Genomic DNA, 11108 nt, shown 5'->3' with positions numbered 1-11108 from the left:
TTGCAGGCCACCTCATTATTGTTTGAGATTAGGCCAATCAATGTGGTGCTGTCGGCAAATTTAATGAACAGATTGGAGCTGTGGGTGGCCGGTTAGCAGATGAACTGTTGTATGTGGTTATTACATCTGATAGGAAAGAGCTTCTGTAACGGTCCTTGTGACAGCGGTGCTGAGTGAGTCTGTTCGAAAGGGTGCTCCGCTGCCTGTGCAGTCGGTCATGGAGAGGATGTGCCCGATTGTCCGTAATGGATGGCCATTTGTTTAGTGACACCACTCCTCTCCACCACTCACTCGTAAGAGCCCCGGTTGTGGCCAAGGATGGTTCCAACCTTTCTGATGAGTTTATTTTGCACCGATGCTGCTGCCCCTACGTAAAGCGGCAAAGAAAACTGCAGTTACATCAACAGACTGGTAAAACATCTCCAGCATCCTGCCTGACACATTCAAGGATCTCGGCTTCCTTAGAAAACGGGGACCGCTCATCCCCCTCTTGTAAACAGCCTTACTTCTGTTACTTGTGTTCTCAGCGCCCGGTTCCAGTGGATTTCACTGAGTTACATCGAAAATATTTCAGTCACGTCTCCGGCTGAGATGAGACACTACTTCAAGGATCAACAACTGATATATCGGTGTTTCAATGGAAATATCTGGTCACTCCTTAAATATCCGGACATAGATGTGTCCGGAATTTGAGAATTCCCGGACACAAATTGCTGTTCCTTTCCTGTAGAAAGATTTACAGAGGACATCAATGGATGAAGGACTGAATTTCGGTCTTTGGTAGAAGAAATAAAAGGGCAGACAGTTTTGTAACTGGGAAACCTCAGTCAGTCCGGATCAGGTACAGCATCACCAACACCATCACTCTGAGCACGGGGGTCCCCCAGGGCTGTGTGCTCAGTCCAGTGCTGTTCAGTCTGCTGACCCACGACTGTGCTGCAACACACAGCTCGAACCACGTCATCAAGTTCGCCGATGACACAACCGTGGTGGGTCTCATCAGCAAGAACAACGAGTCAGCTTACAGAGAGGAGGTGCAGCGGCTAACGGACTGGTGCAGAGCCAACAACCTGCCTCTGAATGTGAGCAAAGCGAAAGAGATGGTTGTTGTCTTCAGGAGGGCACGGAGCGACCACTCCCCGCTGAGCATCGACGGCTCCTCAGAGGAGATCGTTAAGAGCACCAAATTTCTTGGTGTTCACCTGACGGAGAATCTCACCTGGACCCTCAACAGCAGTTCCAAAGCAAAGAAAGCCCAGCAGCGTCTCTGCTTTCTCCGGATGCTGAGGAAAGTCCATCTCACACCCCCCCCCCCAATCCTCATCATATTCTACAGAAGTTGTATTGAGAGCATCCCGAGCAGCTGCATCACTGCCTGATTCGGCAATTGCACCATCTTGGATCGCAAGACCCGGCAGCGGATAGTGAGGTCAACTGAGAAGATCATCGGGGTCTCTCTTCCCGTCATTACAGACATTTATACTACACACTGCATCCGCAAAGCAAACAGCATTATGAAGGACCCCATGCACCCCTCATACAAACTCTTCTCCTTCCTGCCGTCTGGGAAAAGGCTCCGAAGCATTCGGACAATGACCAGACTATGTAACAGTTTCTTCCCTCAAGCTATCAGACTCCTCAATAGCCAGAGCCTGGACTGACCCCTTGCCCTACTGTCCTGTTTATTATTTATTGTAATGCCTGCACTGTATACAGTCCTGGGTAGGTAATGGTAAGGAGTGAAAGTGAGCTTTGTAGGCAAGAGAGTGGGGAGGGCGGAGGGACAGAAATGGATGGGTATGGAGTGGGAGGTGCCTCATCTCATCTTGCCTTGATGACGGATGCTGCTTTTCCTTTTGCTAAGGCAGACGTTGATGGACTTTCAATCGGTCAGGGCATGAAAGGATACGCGGCGAAGGCAGGAAATTGGGGCTGGGAGGAAAAATGGATTTACCATGACGAAACGGCAGAGCAGTTTTGATGGGCCAAATGGCGTAATTCTGCTTCTTATGGTCCAAGAGCAGCCTCTCATTCAATGAGAGCAAGAGCAATGAGCTGGTTCTGGACCTTGGAGGAGGAAACAGGAAGCCATGAGGCAATCCTCATCGGGACTCAAAGGTGGAGACGTTCAGCAACTTTAAATTCCACAGTGTTAACATTTCAGAGGATCTGTCCCGAGCCCGGGACACAAGTGCAATTACAAGAAAGCAGGAACTCTCTGTCCTCAGTAGTACGGCCCAGCACATCATAGTGGATGTGGCCCAGCACATCACAGATAAAACTCTGCTCACGACTGAGCACATCTCTGTGGAGTGCTGTCGCAGGAAATCAGCATCCATCATCAAGGACCCCCACCACCCAGGCCATGCTCTCTTCTCAATGCTGCCATCAGGAAGAAGGTGCATGAGTCTCAGGAGCATCAACCCCAGGTTCAGGAACAGTTATTACACTCAACCAACAGGTCCTGCTTTCTTTTTACAATATTTTTATTCAGAAGAAAAAAAAAAGATTTACAGAGCGCAACACATAGATACATCTCATCATAACGTGTACATTCATATATTGTAATAATATTGATCAAGATGTTATAGCATAACACATAAAGGTATAGCACTTGGGAATCAAAAATTTAAAGGCAGATCAAATCATAAAATAAATGTTATATATATATAAAGTCAACCCCCTACCAACTACCAAAGAAAAAAGCTGATGGATGACAATGGATTAGAAAAAAAAAACATATTCACTTAAGAAGAGAAGATAAAAATATACATCAAAGTCTGTGCACTGTTAAACTTTATAAATTGGAAACGTTATTTAGGAAAGGTCCCAAAATATCATAAAAAGATTGTTTCGAATTTAAGACTGAGCAGCGGATCTTTTCTAAATTTAAATACGACATAATATTACGTAGCCTTTGAAGATGTGTAGGACGGGTTGACTCCTTCCATTTAAGCAAGATTGCTCTTCTTGCTAAAAGAGAGGTAAAAACTAAAACCTGTAGGTTAGGAGTATTTAAAGTTATGTCTTCATTTGCAATAATACCAAACAAGGAAGTAAGGGGATTTGGGTCAAATTGGATCCTAAAATGTTGAGAGAAGGTATGAAATACTTCCCTCCAAATCTTTTCAATTGTAAGGCAAAACCAAAACATATGAATTAAAGAGGCATCAGCAGAGTTGCATTTATTAGAAAGTGGGGAAACATTCGGGTAAAAACTGGACAGCTTCTGTTTAGAAATGTAAGCTCTGTGAACCCCTTTAAATTGTAGAAGAGAATGACGAGCACAGAAAGATGATTTATTAACCTGTTTAAAAATTTTATTCCATCTATCATCAGAAATCTGACAATTTAGGTCATCCTCCCAAGCGTTTTTTTATTTTATCTAAAAAGTCTTGTCTAGAATCAATCAACAAGTTAGAACCATTAACAAAAGGTGTTAAATTTAAAAGATCTTCCAGTAAATTTTTATCAGGACCTATAGGATAAGTAGCTAATTGGAAACGTAGAAAATCTCTAATTTGAAGGTATCTGGAAAAATGTGATTTTGGGAGAGCAAATTGATTTGACAATTGGTCAAATGATGCAAGAGATCCTGAGATAAACAAGTCCCAAAGACACTTAATACCTAGTTCATCCCAATCCTTAAAGACTTTGTCAGTCACGGAAGGGATAAAAAAAATAATTAAGGAGATTGGGAGATGATAATGAAAAATTCGCTAAACCAAAAAAATTTCTAAATTGAGACCAGATCCCTAAACTTTGCTATTCCCACAACGAATGGACACAATCAACAGCTCTTCATCTCATGTTCTTGATGTTTATTTCTGGGTTATTTTTTGGTTTTATTTCTTTTGTATTTGAATTTTGTTGTCTTCTGCACATGGTTATTTTGTTTGTCCTGTTGGGGGCGATCTTTCATTCATTTTATAATGGTTCTTGAGTTTACTGAATTTACAACATAATCAAATCCCAGGATTATACATGGTGATGTGCCTATACTTTGATAATAAATTTACTTTGCACATTTTAAATTGTACATTTCAATTTGTAAATAACTCTGAAACACAAGAGCGGGTTGTGAGCTCAGTCTGCTAGGTAAATGATTTTGTTCTGATCTGAATAGTCGGCCCAACACTGCGACCCGTCTTTCGAGGCACACCAATTACTGGAAATATTCCTGCATCGAACTGGAAAGCCTCAAGTACTCTGTCTCTCTGCTCAAGCATGCAAACACACATGCGCGTTTCAGAACGTCAACAATTATACCTGTGCCCAAAAATACCAGGGTGACCTGCCTCAACAACCATCGCCCAGTGACGCTCACTACTGTAATGAAGTGCTTTGAGGGGTTGGTCATGGTCAATCAACTCCTGTCTGTGTGCAGGGATCCACTGCAATTTGCCAATCGCTACAATCGGTCAACAATTCTCACTGGCTCACAATCAGCATCAGATCACCCGGACAATAGCAATACACAAGATAGGCTGATGATTACAGATCAGCATTCAACACAGTCAGACCCTCAATTGTAATCAACAAGCTCCAAAACTTGGGCCTCTGTACCTCCTTCTGCCACTGGATCCTCACCAGGAGCACTGTGTGGAGTTTGTGGAGTGTCTAAGGGATGTATTTTTGGAACAGCTTGTGCTTGAGCCAACCAGGAACGAGGCTATTTTGGACTTGGTGATGTGTAATGAACAGGAATTGATAAGTGATCTTGAAGTAAAGGAGCCATTAGGAAGTAGTGATCATAACATGATAAGTTTTTATCTACAATTTGAGAGGGATAAGGGCAGATCAGAGGTGTCAGTGTTGCAAATAAATAAAGGAGACTACGGAGCCATGAGGGAAGAGCTGGCCAAAATTAAATGGGCGGATGCCCTGGCAGGAAAGACAGTGGATCAGCAGTGGCAGATATTCTTGGGGATAATACAAAAGATGCAAAAGCAGTTCATTCCAATGAGAAGGAAGGATTCAAAGAGGTGGAAGTCAGAGATTGTATAGCATTAAAGAAAAAGAAGTATGACAGGGCGAAATGAGTGGGAATACAGATGATTGGGAAAGTTTTAAGGAACAGCAGATCTTAACTAAAAAAGCAATATGGAGAGAAAAAATAAGGTATGAGCTCAGTCTAGCCAGGAATATAAAAGGGGATAGCAAAAGCTTTTTTAGCTATGTGAAGAGAAAGAAGATAGTTAAGAACAATGTTGGCCCCTTGAAGAATGAATTGGGAGAAATTGTTATGGGAAACAGGGAAATGGCAACAGAATTTAATGCGTACTTTAGATCTGTCTTCACCAGGGAGGACACAAGCAATCTCCCAGTTGTATGGATGGGCCAGGGTCATAAGTTATCAGAGGAATTGAGATAGATTGACATTAGGAAAGGAACTGTGATGAGTAGACTGGTACGACTGAAGGCTAATAAATCCCCTGGTCCAGATGGTCTGCATCCGAGGGCTCTAAAAGAGGTGGCTCAGGAAAATGCGGATGCATTGGTAATCATTTTCCAATGTTCCTTAGATTCAGGATCAGTTCCTGAAGATTGGAGAGTGTTAATGTTATCCCACTTTTCAAGAAGGGAGGGAAGGAGAAAACGGAGAACTATCGCCCTGTTAGCCTAACGTCAGTCGTGGGGAAGATGCTTGAGTCCATTATTAAGGACAAAATAGTGGCACATCTTGATGGCAGTAATAGGATTAGGCCGAGCCAGCATGGATTTACCAAGGGCAAATCATGCTTGACTAATCTGTTGGAGTTTTTTGAGGGTGTAACAGGAATGTTAGACGAGGGTAAGCCAGTGGATGTTGTGTACCTAGATTTTCAGAAGGCATTCGATAAGGTGCCACATCGGAGATTGGTGAGTAAAATCAGAGCTCATGGCATTGGGGGCAGGGTTTCAACATGGATAGAAAACTGGTTGGCAGATAGAAAGCAAAGGGTAGCAGTGAATGGGTGTTTCTCGGTCTGGCTGGAGGTGACTAGTGGGGTACCACAGGGCTCTGTATTGGGACCACAGCCCTTTACGATTTATGTCAACGATTTAGATGAGGGCATTGAAAACTATATCAGCAAGTTTGCTGACGATACTAAACTGCGTGGCAGTGTGACATGAGAAGAGGACGTTAGGAGAATACAGGGAGATTTCGATAGGCTCGGTGAGTGGGCAGATACTTGGCAGATGTCATTCAATGTGAATAAATGTGAAGTTATCCACTTTGGAAGCAGGAACAAGAGGGCAGAGCATTGTCTGAACGGTGTAGAGTTAGGTAAGGGAGAAATGCAAAGAGACCTAGGAGTCCTAGTTCATCAGTCAATGAAGGTGAATGAGCAAGTGCAACAGGCTGTGAAGAGGGCAAATGGAATGTTGGCCTTTGTTACAAGGGGAATTTAGTACAAGAGCAAAGATGTCCTTTTGCATTTGTACAGGGCCCTGGTGAGATCACACCTGGAATATTGTGTACAGTTTTGGTCTCCAGGTTTAAGGAAGGACATTTTGGCAATTGAGGAAGTGCAGCCTTGATTCACTAGGTTGATTCCTGGGATGGCAGGGCTGTCTTACGCAGAGAGATTGGAGAGATCGGGCTTGTACACGCTGGAATTGAGGAGAATGAGAGGGGATCTGATTGAAACGTATAAGATAATTAAAGGATTTGATAGGATTGAGGTAGGAAATATGTTCCAGATGTTGGGAGAGTACAGTACCAGAGGGCATGGATTGAGAATAAGAGGTCAGTTATTTAAAACAGAGTTGAGGAAGAGCTTCTTCTCCCAGAGAGTTGTGGAGGTGTGGAATGCACTGCCTCAGAAGACAGTGGAGGCCAATTCTCTGGATGCTTTCAAGAAGGAGCTAGATAGATATCTGATGGATAGGGGAATCAAGGGATATGGGGACAAGGCAGGGACTGGGTATTGATAGTGAATGATCAGCCATGATCTCAGAATGGCGGTGCAGACTCGAGGGGCCGAATGGTCTACTTCTGCACCTATTGTCTATTGTCTATTGAGACCCCAGACTGTGTGAATCAGAAATAACATCTCCTCCTTGCTGACAATCAACACGGGCACACCTCAACGATGCGTGCTCAGCCCACTGCTCTGCTCTCTCTACACCACGTCTGTGTGTCTAGGCTCATCTATAAACTTGCTGATGACACAACTACTGTTGCTGGAATTTCAGACGGTGATGAGGAGGAGTACAGGAGTGAGATAGATCAGCAAGTTGAGTGGTGTCACAGCAACAACCTTGCACTCAGCATCATGAAGACAAAGGAATTGATTGTGGATTCAGGAAGGGGAAGTCGAGGGAACACACACCAGTCCTCATCGTGGGATCAGAAGTGAAAAGGGTGAGCAGTTTCCATTTCCTGCCTGTCATCATCTCTGAGGAACTATCCTGGGCCCAACATAGTGATGCAGTTACAATGAAGGCACAACATTGGCTATATTTCATTCGGAGACTGAGGGGAATCGGTCTGTCACTAAAGACACTTGCAAATTTCTACAGATGTACTGTGGAGAGCATTCTAACTGGTTGCATCACTGCCTGGTGTGGAGAGGCCACTGCACAGGATCGGAAAATGCTGCAGAAAGTTGTAAACTCAGCCAGCTCCTTCATGGGCACTGGACTCTGCAGCATCCAGGACACATTCAAAAGATGATGCCACAAAAAGGTGACATCCATCATTAAGGACCCCAATCACCCAGGACATGACCTCTTCTCATTTCTACTATCAAGGAGTATGTACAGGACCCTGAAGACACACTCCCCGGTTGAGGAACAGCTTCTTCCCCACTGTCAGATTTCTGAATGGACAATGAGCCGATAAACACTTCCTCAGGATTTTCCCTCGCTTTTTGCACTACACTTTAAATATAATTTTATACATACTTATTGTAATCTGTAGGTTTTATTATTAAATAATGCAATCTGCTGCTGACAAATTTCACCACATACGCCGCTGATATTAAACCTGATTCTGATACACAAACACACACGGCTGGGCTCAGACATACAACACTCTCACATTCCTCCATTTGTGACACCCTGTTTGCTCCGTGGCCCCCGGTATGAAGCTCAAACTGTTGCAACACCTGCCCTTTAAATTCATGGCTGAGGCTGTGTTGTGTCTGTTCACTGTTTGAGTTCGATATTAAATGAAGAGCATTGAATGGGAAGGAAGGTTTGAATACAAGAATAAAGATCTCCTCTGAAGGTATATGGGGTCCTGGTGAGAGCGTACATGGAACACTGCACAGGTCTGGTCTCCCTCCCAGAGTCAGCCTGTGGGATGAAGGGAATGAAGATATATCCCAGATTGATTTAGGAGGTGAGGTAGTGTCCTTGGAGAGATTATACTGACCGGGTCTCTCTCAATATTGGAGAAATAAAAGGCCGTCTGACTGAGACAGACACAGTCTCACAGTGTATTGACTCTCTCACCAGGACCCCGTATACCTTCAGAGGAGATCTTTATTCTTGTCTTCAAACCTTCCTTCCCATTCAATGTTCTTCATTTAATATCGAACTCAAACAGTGAGCAGACACAACACAGTGTCAGCCATGAATTTAAAGGGCAGGTGTTGCAACAGTTTGAGCTTCATACCGGGGGCCACGGAGAAAACAGGGTGTCACAAATGCAGGAATGATATTTCCTTTGGCTGTGTTGAGGAACCGGGGTCACAGAATCCGAGCGCTGGTTCCACACCTTATGGGAAACTTCATTCCAGCTCTTCCACTGTAAGTATCCTGTGAGATTCTATTTCTCTAATTCTGAGACAGGAATGTGATCTGTCTCAGTCAAACCACCTCCAATTTCACTCATTTTGATACAGTCCCAGTACGATGATTTGTTGTGGGAGCCTCTCTATGGACCAGTGAGTGCAGTTGTCCTGTGTTGTTCCACAGCCCGATGGTTGAGGGGTAGTAACTGTCCCTGACCCTGGTGGGGCAAGTCCTGAGGCTCTTGTACCTTCTACCTGATTGCAGCAGTGGGAAAAGAGCCTGCCTGTGTGGTGAGCCTGATCACAACCGCCTGTATCACCGTCCCCTCTGGCCTGTCCTATCCGGGACCAAAGGGATTGTGGAGAGTAAATGTGGTACTCTGTCGAGTATCACTGTGATCCATCCACTCCGATCTGCCCCATTCGGGAACAAAGGGATTATGGAGAGTAAATGTGGTACTCTGTCGAGTATCACTGTGATCCGTCCCCTCTGGCCTGCCCTATCCGGGACCAAAGGGATTGTGGAGAGTAAATGTGGTACTATGTCGAGTATCACTGTGAACCGTCCCCTCTGGCCTGCCCTATCCGGGACCAATGGGATTGTGAAGACTAAATGTGGTACTCTGTCGAGTATCACTGTCATCCAGGCTCTCTTCCTGCCGCTTATTATTCTTGTCTGTGAATGCAGTGCGACAATCTCTGGCCCAATGTCCCCTCTTTCTACAAACCCCTTTTCTGTCCTTAGCCAAGTGTCCTCTTCATCTGCAGGATCCGCACGATCCTGACACCCGTTCTGGGTTCTTCGCCGGTACCCGAACTCCATCTCCTCACTACCAGTTCTCTGTGCACGCTCTCGCTTTTCCACAGTCCCTTTAAAGAGTCAATTGCACTCCCTATTCATCAGAATTTATGTCACCCGGTGCCAGGTCTGACACAGGGAATTGAGATTAGTTAATTTGAAGGAGTGGGCAGGCTTGGGCCTGAGACAGTGTAGAAAAGTCTGCACTGCCAGCTGGACACATTGATCTGTCCAGGGGTTTGCCGGCATTGGACTCTCACATATCCTTAAAACGAGCTATAAAGTACGCAAGGGATTCTCCTTTTTTCTGCAGCTATCGGATAAATTCTCAAAATCCGCATGCAGTCGGGCTGTCATTCAAATGGGTTCCCTTACCTCAGCGACCCACCATGACATGGCTTGTATTACATCAGCCCCTCTGGTGGCTCCCGGTCACCTTCAGGCATCTGCCTGGGAAAGGGGAACCCACTCCCTGTCTCTGCCCAAGAGCTTCCATTCATAATCCTGAGGAGTGGCACGAGTCCCTGGGTAGGGTCTAGAAAGGGGAACCCACTCCCTGTCCCTGCCCGAGAGGTTCCATATATAACCCTGAGGAGTGGCACAGGTCCACGGGCAGCGTCTGGAAAAGGGAACCCACTCCCTTTTTCAATGAATTCAGTTAAAGCCACTGGTCCGGACTGTTATACTGCTGAATTTTTTAAATCCTTTTCTTCTACACTCACTCCTTGGCTTTGTAAAATTGTTAAAGGTGCGTTAACTGTAAGTAAATAACCACAATCTTTTTATGATGCCTCCATTTCTCCAATTCTTAAAAAAAGTTGAAGACCCCACTGAATGTGCATCCTATCGGCCAATATCCTTGCTGAATACGGATTCTACGATTTTTTCCAAAATTTTGGCCACTGCATGAGAAAATGTATTACCTCAAATTATCTCTGAAGATCAGACCGGATTTATTAAAGCCTGTTATTCATCTTTTAACATTAGAAAATAAATTAATATAATTTATACTTCTTCATCTAAAATACCAGAATATCATTTCCGTAGATGCTGAAAAAGCGTTCGATAGAGTTGAATGATTATATTTATTTAATACGTTGCAGAATTTTAATTTCAGCTTGAAATTTATATCATTGATTATATTAATGTATTATAAACCTTTGGCTTGGGTTCTTACCAGTAATCAAAGATCTTTTTATCAGTTGTCCCCTGGTACGAGGCAAGGCTGCCCTTTAAGTCCTCTATTATTTGACATTGCTTTGGAAACTTTAGCCGTTGCCATTTATGAATCACCTAATATTTTTGGTATTACCCGTGGGTAAGGGACTTATAAGTTATCATTATATGCTGATGATTTGCTACTATACATATCTGACCCCGAGAGATCTATTCCTGCTGTTTCATCCTTGCTTGCTCAGTTTAGTAGCTTTTCTGGCTACAAAATGAATTTTAATAAGAGTGAATTATTTCCATTAAATATGCTAGTTCCAATTTATAAACACTTACCATTTAAAGTTGTGATAGATCATTTTACTTATTTGGGTATTAAAATTACCAAGAAACATAAGGGTTTATTTAAAGTT

Source organism: Hypanus sabinus (genome assembly GCF_030144855.1).
Source record: "Hypanus sabinus isolate sHypSab1 chromosome X2 unlocalized genomic scaffold, sHypSab1.hap1 SUPER_X2_unloc_5, whole genome shotgun sequence".
NCBI classification, from domain to species: Eukaryota; Metazoa; Chordata; class Chondrichthyes; order Myliobatiformes; family Dasyatidae; genus Hypanus; species Hypanus sabinus.
This window is presented reverse-complemented; position numbering follows the sequence as displayed.